Here is an 8,438-nt window from a genome sequence, read left to right on the forward strand (position 1 = left end):
AATTCCAATATCGCGGAGAAACTCCAACATCGCCTACACTTGAAAACCAGAGAACCACCAAGTGTTTTTAGGTGGTTCTCTGGCTGTGGATTCGAACCTGTGACCTTGCCAATAAATCTCTTTATTCTAGCCAGATATCCGGCCAACAGGTTCCCGTCCAAATTAAACATTAATAGCCTGTTAAAGTGTTTCGCTTGTTCTTGATTTTGAGTGAATGGCACGCGTGCTGATTTCTTGTTCCGTATCAATCACGTGGGCAAGGTCGCGCGAACGTTTCCAAGCCTCTCTTCTTGGTTCCAAGATTTTTTTTGGAGCAAAATTTGTTTCTCGGAACAAGAAAAGTTTCTGGAAAATGAGCAAGTTTGATTTGATCCAACCACCCTCTTGAAGAGCAGAGTTGAGAGGCATCTGGAAATGTCAAGAGTGGAGGTTGGGGTATTTATTTGTTTCTCTCTTCTTTGCAAGATCAAATCCTCTGGCCATGTTCAAGACCATGAAATTAAATACTCACTCCCAGATTTGGTGCAACTGATTAGACTCAGAACCTAAGGATTGATGCACCAGTGATTCCGTTGTTATTCACTGCAGCCTGTGAGAGCCTTGATCGAGCGTCAGGTGAGAGCAAAGAAGAAGCATGACAAGCGGTGGAATGATGCAACACAATGATCTGCAAGGACCCACGTCAAGCCACTGCGAGAAACTAGAGAGAAGAAAGGCTACGCTCTCGCTCAGCTCCACTCTTTCTTACATGAGATTGGCACAAGCGCGGCAGTCAAACGCTGCTCGAAAGTGTGGAGCAGCGTATCGTTATCCAGGTCGTCAGTAGTCCTCGGCCATTCGCTATTTTGACGAAGCATGTAGGAGGAGCTAGTGGTGGATTCAAACTTGGACACCCCCTCTAGCTGAAATGCAATGATACTTTCGTAGACAAGGCTGCATTGCGAGTCACGCGGGCTGCAAGTTTAAGCTCCTCTCCTCGTCCAAACCTGTTGGCGTTCAAGCGAGCAATGCTGAGACGCGTTCCAGCATGACTTTAAAGCAAAAGGAAGAGTCTGGGCTAGATCGACACACTGACCATGATCATCGTGGCTGCTGCTGCTGCTCAAGCACTCCAGCGAATTCCATAAAGACCCACCGGCAAATTCTTGCGCGAGCGAAGTAAAATTTAATTGGGTCTCTGGCTGTGGGTTCGAACCTGTGACCTTGCCAATAATTGTTTTTATTCTAGCCAGATATCCGGCCAACAGGTTCCCGTCCAAATTATGCATTAATAGCTTGTTAACGTGTTTGTTACTTTCATGAATCGTTTCTTGAAATTCTGGGCATGGCGCTCAGCTGGCACGCGAATGTTTCCCATCAGTTTGATTTGATCCAGGCACCCCCCTCAAGAGCACCGGTGCGTTCTGCCCAAGAGATTCGAGTTGCAAGGCATCTGGAAATGTCAAGAGTGCTGAAGGTTGGGGGTAGTTGTTTCTCTCTTCTTCGCAAGATGAAACCCTCGGGGAGCTTAATTCATCAAGACACCACCCAAAAGCTTCCAGTCTGATGCTTGTTCCTATAGAAAAACCATGTTCAAAACCATGAAACAAAACAGAACATCTTTGAGTTGGTGCAACTAACTTAGACTCAGAACCTAAAGCTTGTTGCATCAGTGATATCCACTGTAGTCTAGTCCCAGAGTACGTTGTGAGAGCCTTGATCGAGCATCAGGTGAGAGCAAACAATTCCTCAAGAGCTGCTTGCAGGTTTAGACTCTGCATAGCTGATGGCTGACAAGAGAAGAAGCATGGCAAGCGAGGCGATGATACAACACAAGGATCTGCGAGGTTTGAAGAAGTCCCTCAACTGCTCCTGGGTACGTTAAGCCACTGCGAGCGTGGTAAGGGACATGAAAACGTGACTCCACTAGCCTAGTCACACCCACAAGCTTACGCGAAGCACTGCACTCGACACATCGCTTGGCGAAAATCGAAAGGTGGCAAAGATGAGGAATGAAGCTCAAGACAGTCTCTTGTGCGTTCTTGAGCGATCTGGACAAGAGTATATACATACCGCTTTAAATCACAAAAGCAATGCTTGTGATGCTTGCTTTGCGAGGTATTGTTTGAAGGCTTGTCTTGGTTTGAGCCAGACCGGATCATCCAGCCAAGTGCAGCAGACAAGCGCTGCTCGGGTGAGGAACTTCCTTGTTGGAATGCGAGCGAAAGTGCGGAGCAGCGTATCGTTATCCAGGTCGCCCAATGGTGGCAGCGTCACCTCTGCTATCGCTGCCCTTGCGCCATTTGCTATTTGGACGAAGCTTACATGTAGTTAACGAATGGTTCCATCGCATTGTTCTTGACGACGAGGAGGAGACGCTGCTCTGATCGTCATAGATTCCTCGCGAATTTCGTCATGGAAATGTATGGAAAGTGCGGGCGCGCCGCGGATGCCTTGGGTGTCCTCCACAAAATGGAAGATGGAAATGTTTTCTTCTGGAACGCATTTGCCCACAGCAGGCAAATGCCAGAAGTTCTGGTGCTCTTTCGGCAAATGCTCGCCGATATCGAATTCTTGCAGCTATCAAAGGCGATGTGGCGGAGATCCAGGTGAGAAACACATGGTGAGAAACACCAGGAACCTCGACTTAAGTTGGCAGAAGGCCCGCTCCAGGCCTGGTTGAAAGACTACTGCTGGAGGGTAAATCAACCACGGCCTTTGGAGGAGGCCATACCCCTGCTGTCTGATCTCCTCGCAATCCTGGAGCTGAGACAATAACACCGTCACCATCTTTGGCTTGTCGTTGTAGTAATTGGAGCTTGGGGCGGCGATTGGGATGTGGCGCCGATCAGGCTGGGATGCCAGTCTCGAGCTCACAGGGCAATGCCCTGGTTCCACCCGATGCAAGGGTCTGTCCAGTTCTTGGGAGAAGAAGATCTCGGCGATGGCATGCTTGCCAACGGAGCACCGTAACGCGGTGATGATTAGCGCATGGATCTCCCCTGGATCGGCATTGATAGCTGCCAAGAGAAATAACTGGATGCTCGAAAAAGAGTAACAAGGGCAAATGCCGCGATCGCAATCTTCCACGAGAAAGAACCTCGATCTTTCATCTTCTGGAAGATTTCCAGCGCCCGCACTTTCCATACCTTTCTATGACCAGATTAGCAAGGAACCTCGAGGCCGCTGGAGACGATTTTCCTCGTGGATGCGCCTTCCCCCTCCCAGATCTGTGCTCACCGCATTCTCGCCCAGGCGCCCACCGCTGGAGATCGCTCCTCCTTCCTGCAAATCTTCGCTGGATGGCACCTCCTCGTCAAGGCTCAAGAACGATGCCATGGAAAACCACCGCCATTGCCATTATACGCTACTGCTGCACATTTTCGATCCAGGGGGCTCTTTACCCGGGCGGTGTGCTGCTGCCGGGCGTGTTCTATGAGTCGAGCAGCATGGTCTTTCTTCTCAGTCTCAGACATCTTCAAACTAGGCTCACAAGCACAAGCACTGCTTTTCCGCGGTATGTATGGTTCTTCTCGTGCTCATTTTGTTTATACTCTTGTCCAGTCCAGATCGCTTCATTCCTCATCTTCGCCACCCTTTGGCCTCGAGCATTTTCCAAGATAAAATGGAGGCCTGTAGTTCATCAACATCCAAGGCGTGGAGTGACCACAGCGCAACTTGTGATGAGATGAGTTGGTGACCTGGTATACGTTTTTTGTGTTACGCCATCTGCTCTTTGGAAAATTTTGAGAAAGCTTGCTCTGAGCTGATTGAGTTTGAGCTTGGTCAAGGCTCTCACAGGTTTATTGGATCTCTGGTGCAACCCTGGAGTTTTGTTTGCGGGTGAGTAAGCTTTCACGGTTTCAGAGCAATATATTATATTATTGCCAAGAGAAGGCATCAAAACTTGGAGCTCCAGAGTCTCACGCCCCGAGGATTTGAAAGGATCCAAACCTATGGACCTCCAGCTTGGACAACCAAGTGAAGAATAGATTCCCGGGACCATGGTGCCTGGATCAAATCAAACTCGAGCTCAGACAAGCCATCTTCCAGAACAATATCTTAAACGGATGTTGCTGGTTCTTGTTGCAGCATACTTATACTTTGTTTCTCAAAAGTAGCTTCTGCATCAGCTGCTTGCTCAGATTGAGATGCAGAGTCCATCCAACCCGTTTTGTTTGCCATGGCCTCGCCAGAGCATGGAGAAAGTGAGAGTTTCATTCCATCGAGAAGAGAATGGTTTCTTTCTTGAGCTTGACAGCAGCAACGCGCTGCGCGCCATGTGCCCACAAAACGAAAATCTCTTGCGCCGCTGTTTACATGATGGTATACGTTAAGAAGCAATTAGTGTACACTTTGGACGGGAACCTGATGGCCGGATATCTGGCTAGAATAAAAAAATATATTGGCAAGGTCACAGGTTCGAACCCACAGCCAGAGACCCAATCAAATTTTTTTGTATGAACGAGGGATTTCTCTTCTCCGCAAAGTCGCTCTCGGCAGCGTTGCTGGAGCTAAATCTTCTCTCGTGCCGATCCCCCCGAATGATCCACGGTTCAGGCTCTTGGATCGCGCGATATTCCCTTTCGCTGGCAAATGCGAGCAGCAAGAACAGGGCATTCGATCGATGCGGCGTCAATCTTGTTCGATTATCGTCTCCTGGAACGCGATGGTCACCGCGTATGTGGCGGCATCCCGCATCCGAGAGTGAGAGTCTATGTTTGATTGCGTCTCAGAGCGCCATGGAACTCGATGATAATGGCGCTCGCGCAGCAGGGGCAAATTGTGGCAGCGAAATCGAGCTTGGCCGGGCAAGGATCTGGTGTCCTGGACGAATCTACTGCCCAGAATGACAGGACGTTCCATGGGTTCCCCTTCCAGCAGTGAATAGCAGAGGGGGGATTTGGCCACCTCCAAAGAAATGTTTGATTTCATGCCGGATGAAGACGGTATTGATTCGGCCAGTAGCTGCTCTCCAGGATCCGCGCGTGGATCCTCTGGCCTCGCAGCCCCTGGATGTCGTCCACGTGGACAATCAGATGGATTCCAAATCTTGTTTTTCAAATAAGAGGTGCTGAAATAATATTTTGTTATCTCCCAGTGTTCATGGCTTTGTGGTTATAGCATGCACGCTGTAATGTTCTATTGTGAAGGGTTGCTGGGTTCGATTCCCATCCGCCTCGACTTTCAATTAAGAATAGTACGGTGTTAGGGTCGCCCCCTAAACATGAACACTATTTTATTATTTTATTATTAAATTAACTGAACTTTTAAACGCAGTTTATATTAGTGGTAACTACAAACAAATAAAAGGTTAAGAGTGATACATCACAGCCGTTGGATTAAAGGATATCTTAGAATATACCATCCAAACCGTTAGATTTTAGTGCAGCTACGGTTTCGCGAGGTGAGAGAGACTCGGGTATTCGTCTTCCTCTGTGCAGCGGAAAGCTGCCATCTCTCGATGTTTGGGTGGCTTGAATCCCTCGGAGCTCTCCATCCGGTTGCACCCAGACAAAGGCAACGTTTTCCATCCCCTCTCTCTCAACTACACAACGGGCCTGTCGTGCCGGACTTGGGACGAGCTGGTCCAGGAGCTCAGCTGCATCTATTCTGACGCAATTGCTTCGCTCCCTGACACATTCCTTCCGGACGCCAAGACGCGGCAAAATGCGGCGATCATCCAAGGCATCCAGCCGCCCAAGGACGAAAGGGAGCCGGCTTGGATGTCGAAAACCGAAAACCGAAAGATTCCAAGGATTCAAATGAAGAAACCTCGATACCCAAAGAGCCTCACCATGGATTTTAGACGATTCCTGGTGCCGGATAGCCACACACAAAAAAAATTCAAAAAATGGATGGATTTAACAGCAAATGAAATCAATCAAGATGTGGACGTTAGATCTTGCTTCACCTGATATATAAAAGCGACTATGTTCAGGAAGTGAAATCTCCCATTACCAAGACAAAATATGTAGATCCTATTTTAAAAGCTTCGAAGTGATTGCTGTATTGATGCTATTCGTGATGGATAAAGTAGTATCCTAAGAATTGCAACGACTTCCATCATTAGGACCATCCAAGGCGTCGTTGCCCTCACAAAGAACAGCTTCGGTCAAATCCCGGAGAAGAATCCAGTACCGTGGATCCTCGCATGTTCACGAGATCCTGCGCAAGACCATTGTCTGCTGGATAGCTCTCACGCAAGTTTCAACTTGAGCGCCGCCAGGAGCATGTTTGAGAGCATGAAGATGCGCACCTTGGTTTCCTGGACCACCAACGCTCAAAACGCTTGAAGGACAAAATCAGGAGTCAGAACCATACTCAGGTGCTTCAATCCCTTTCGAAAGCTCCACAGTCAGACCGTTTGCTTCTACATCCCAAAGAAACCAGGGGATACCTCCAAACCATTCAAACGCCATTTCAGCAGCATTCACTCTCTGCGTTATCTCTTTGGCTTCTTCCGATCCACTCTCGTAGTCTGTCACGCGTTTCCTCCAAGAAGACACAAGAGCATCGTACTCGTGCTTTTCCCACGCAGGCAGATAGCGAGTGAACGTTGTCCGCTTGGCTTTTCTGACATTGAACTCATCTGGTGATGAAGCAGCAACAAGGGTTTTTATTTCCAACCATCCGCCCCAAGTCCACTCACAGATCGATGAGATGGTATCTATTTTGCTGTCCAGCACAATCTCCTGAGGGAAGTCTTCTCTATTCACCACCCTGAGCTTTGTTACCCTTGAACATCAAAACAGTCGCTCTGGACTCGTAGATCATGACCGGAAGTGCCAGACGAATGCAGGCTTACCAACCCCCGAATTTCCATTCAAATGGCAGCACAACATCCACATGAACGGCACCAGGATCTTCCTGATCTCTTTGTACAACCCATCGAATATCTCCTTCACGTACAGCTTCAGAATATTGCTGTGGAATGTGGTCAGACGAGCACCTTGAGCAAGAAATTTCATCCGTTCCAGATGGAACATTGATCCACCATGCCTGCTGAGATCTCCTAACATAGACTGCATGTTCCCACAGGAGGCAAAGCATATTATTGTACGTTTTAATTGAAAAGCATTTAGCTCAATGAGCTCAACTCCTTAAAATGGACATTCCAACAATGGCCTAATCTTCATTATTGAGCTTAGTCCTGGGTTCATTTTAAAAGATTGTAACCGAGCTTAGTCTTTGTACTGTGGGTTCCTTGTAAAAGATTGTAATTAGAAGCTCTATTAGCTAAAAGAGTGATGGAATCACAAGGAATCCAATCACTGTGGCGTTCTTCAGGCCACTTTAGCACACGACAATGACATCCTCAATGTTAACAATCCACCTTGCGTGTACTAGTGCTCCACGATCGGGCAAGCCTCTGCATAGGTTCATCATTTACGTAGCTACATGTTATAACTTATGCTCTAGCATTCTTGAGGCCAGTTTCGTCCTACTAGATGGTACATCCTGACAAAGAACTTTTCTGATTTCGGAAGTGAATGTGATCTAGTCGGGAGCCATTCCTTCCAAGACCATCTCCTGGTAGAGGATCAAATTAAAGCGTGGAAGAAATTCCCAGTGAGAGCGTAGGCCTAGCAGTCCATGCGACAATGTTGTGGCACTCGGGCATTTGATCGAACATTGCCCGTGCCATGTGTGTGTCGTTTTGAGTGTAGAACTCATGCTTTTCCACGGTATGTATGGTTCTTCTCGTGCTCATTTTGCTTATACTATTGTCCAGATTGCTTCATTCCTCATAGATGTATTTTCCAAGATAAATGGAGGCCTGTAGTTCATCAACATCCAAGGCGTGGAGTGACCACAATGCAACTTGTGATGAGACGAGTTTGTGACCTTTGTATTATGCCTTCTACTCTTTGGAAACTTTTGAGACAGCTTGTTCTCAGCTGATTGAGTTTAAGCTCGGTCAAGGCTTTCACAAGATTGGACAATAGTGTGAAAGACAAATGCCAAAACCATGTGTTTGAGGACAAGCTTAACTAGCTAGTTGCACCAAGATCACCACCAATTCCATGAGGTGTGACTTGTTTATGTTGAATCTAGGATTTTCCTCGAGAGCTTCTCTGGTTTATTGGATGTCTGGTGCAACCCTAGAGTTTTTTTTGCAGGTGAGTAAGCTTTCACGGTTTCAGAGCAATATATTATTGCCAAGAAAAGGCATCAAAAGTTGGAGCAGGATTTGAAAGGATCGAAACCTATGGACCTCCAAGCTTTGACAACCAAGTGAAGAATAGATGGGACCAGGGTGCCTGGATCAAATCAAACTCGAGCTCAGCCAAGCCATCTTCCACGACAATACCTTAAACGGCTGTTGCTGGTTCTTGTTGCAGCATACTTACGCTTTGTTTCTCAAAAGTAGCCTTTGCATCAGCTGCTTGTCAGCTTGAGACGAAGAGTCCGCCCATTTTGTTTGCCATGGCCTCGCCAGAGCATGGAGCAAGTGA

Source organism: Selaginella moellendorffii, unplaced genomic scaffold (genome assembly GCF_000143415.4).
Source record: "Selaginella moellendorffii unplaced genomic scaffold, v1.0 SELMOscaffold_101, whole genome shotgun sequence".
Taxonomy (NCBI): domain Eukaryota; kingdom Viridiplantae; phylum Streptophyta; class Lycopodiopsida; order Selaginellales; family Selaginellaceae; genus Selaginella; species Selaginella moellendorffii.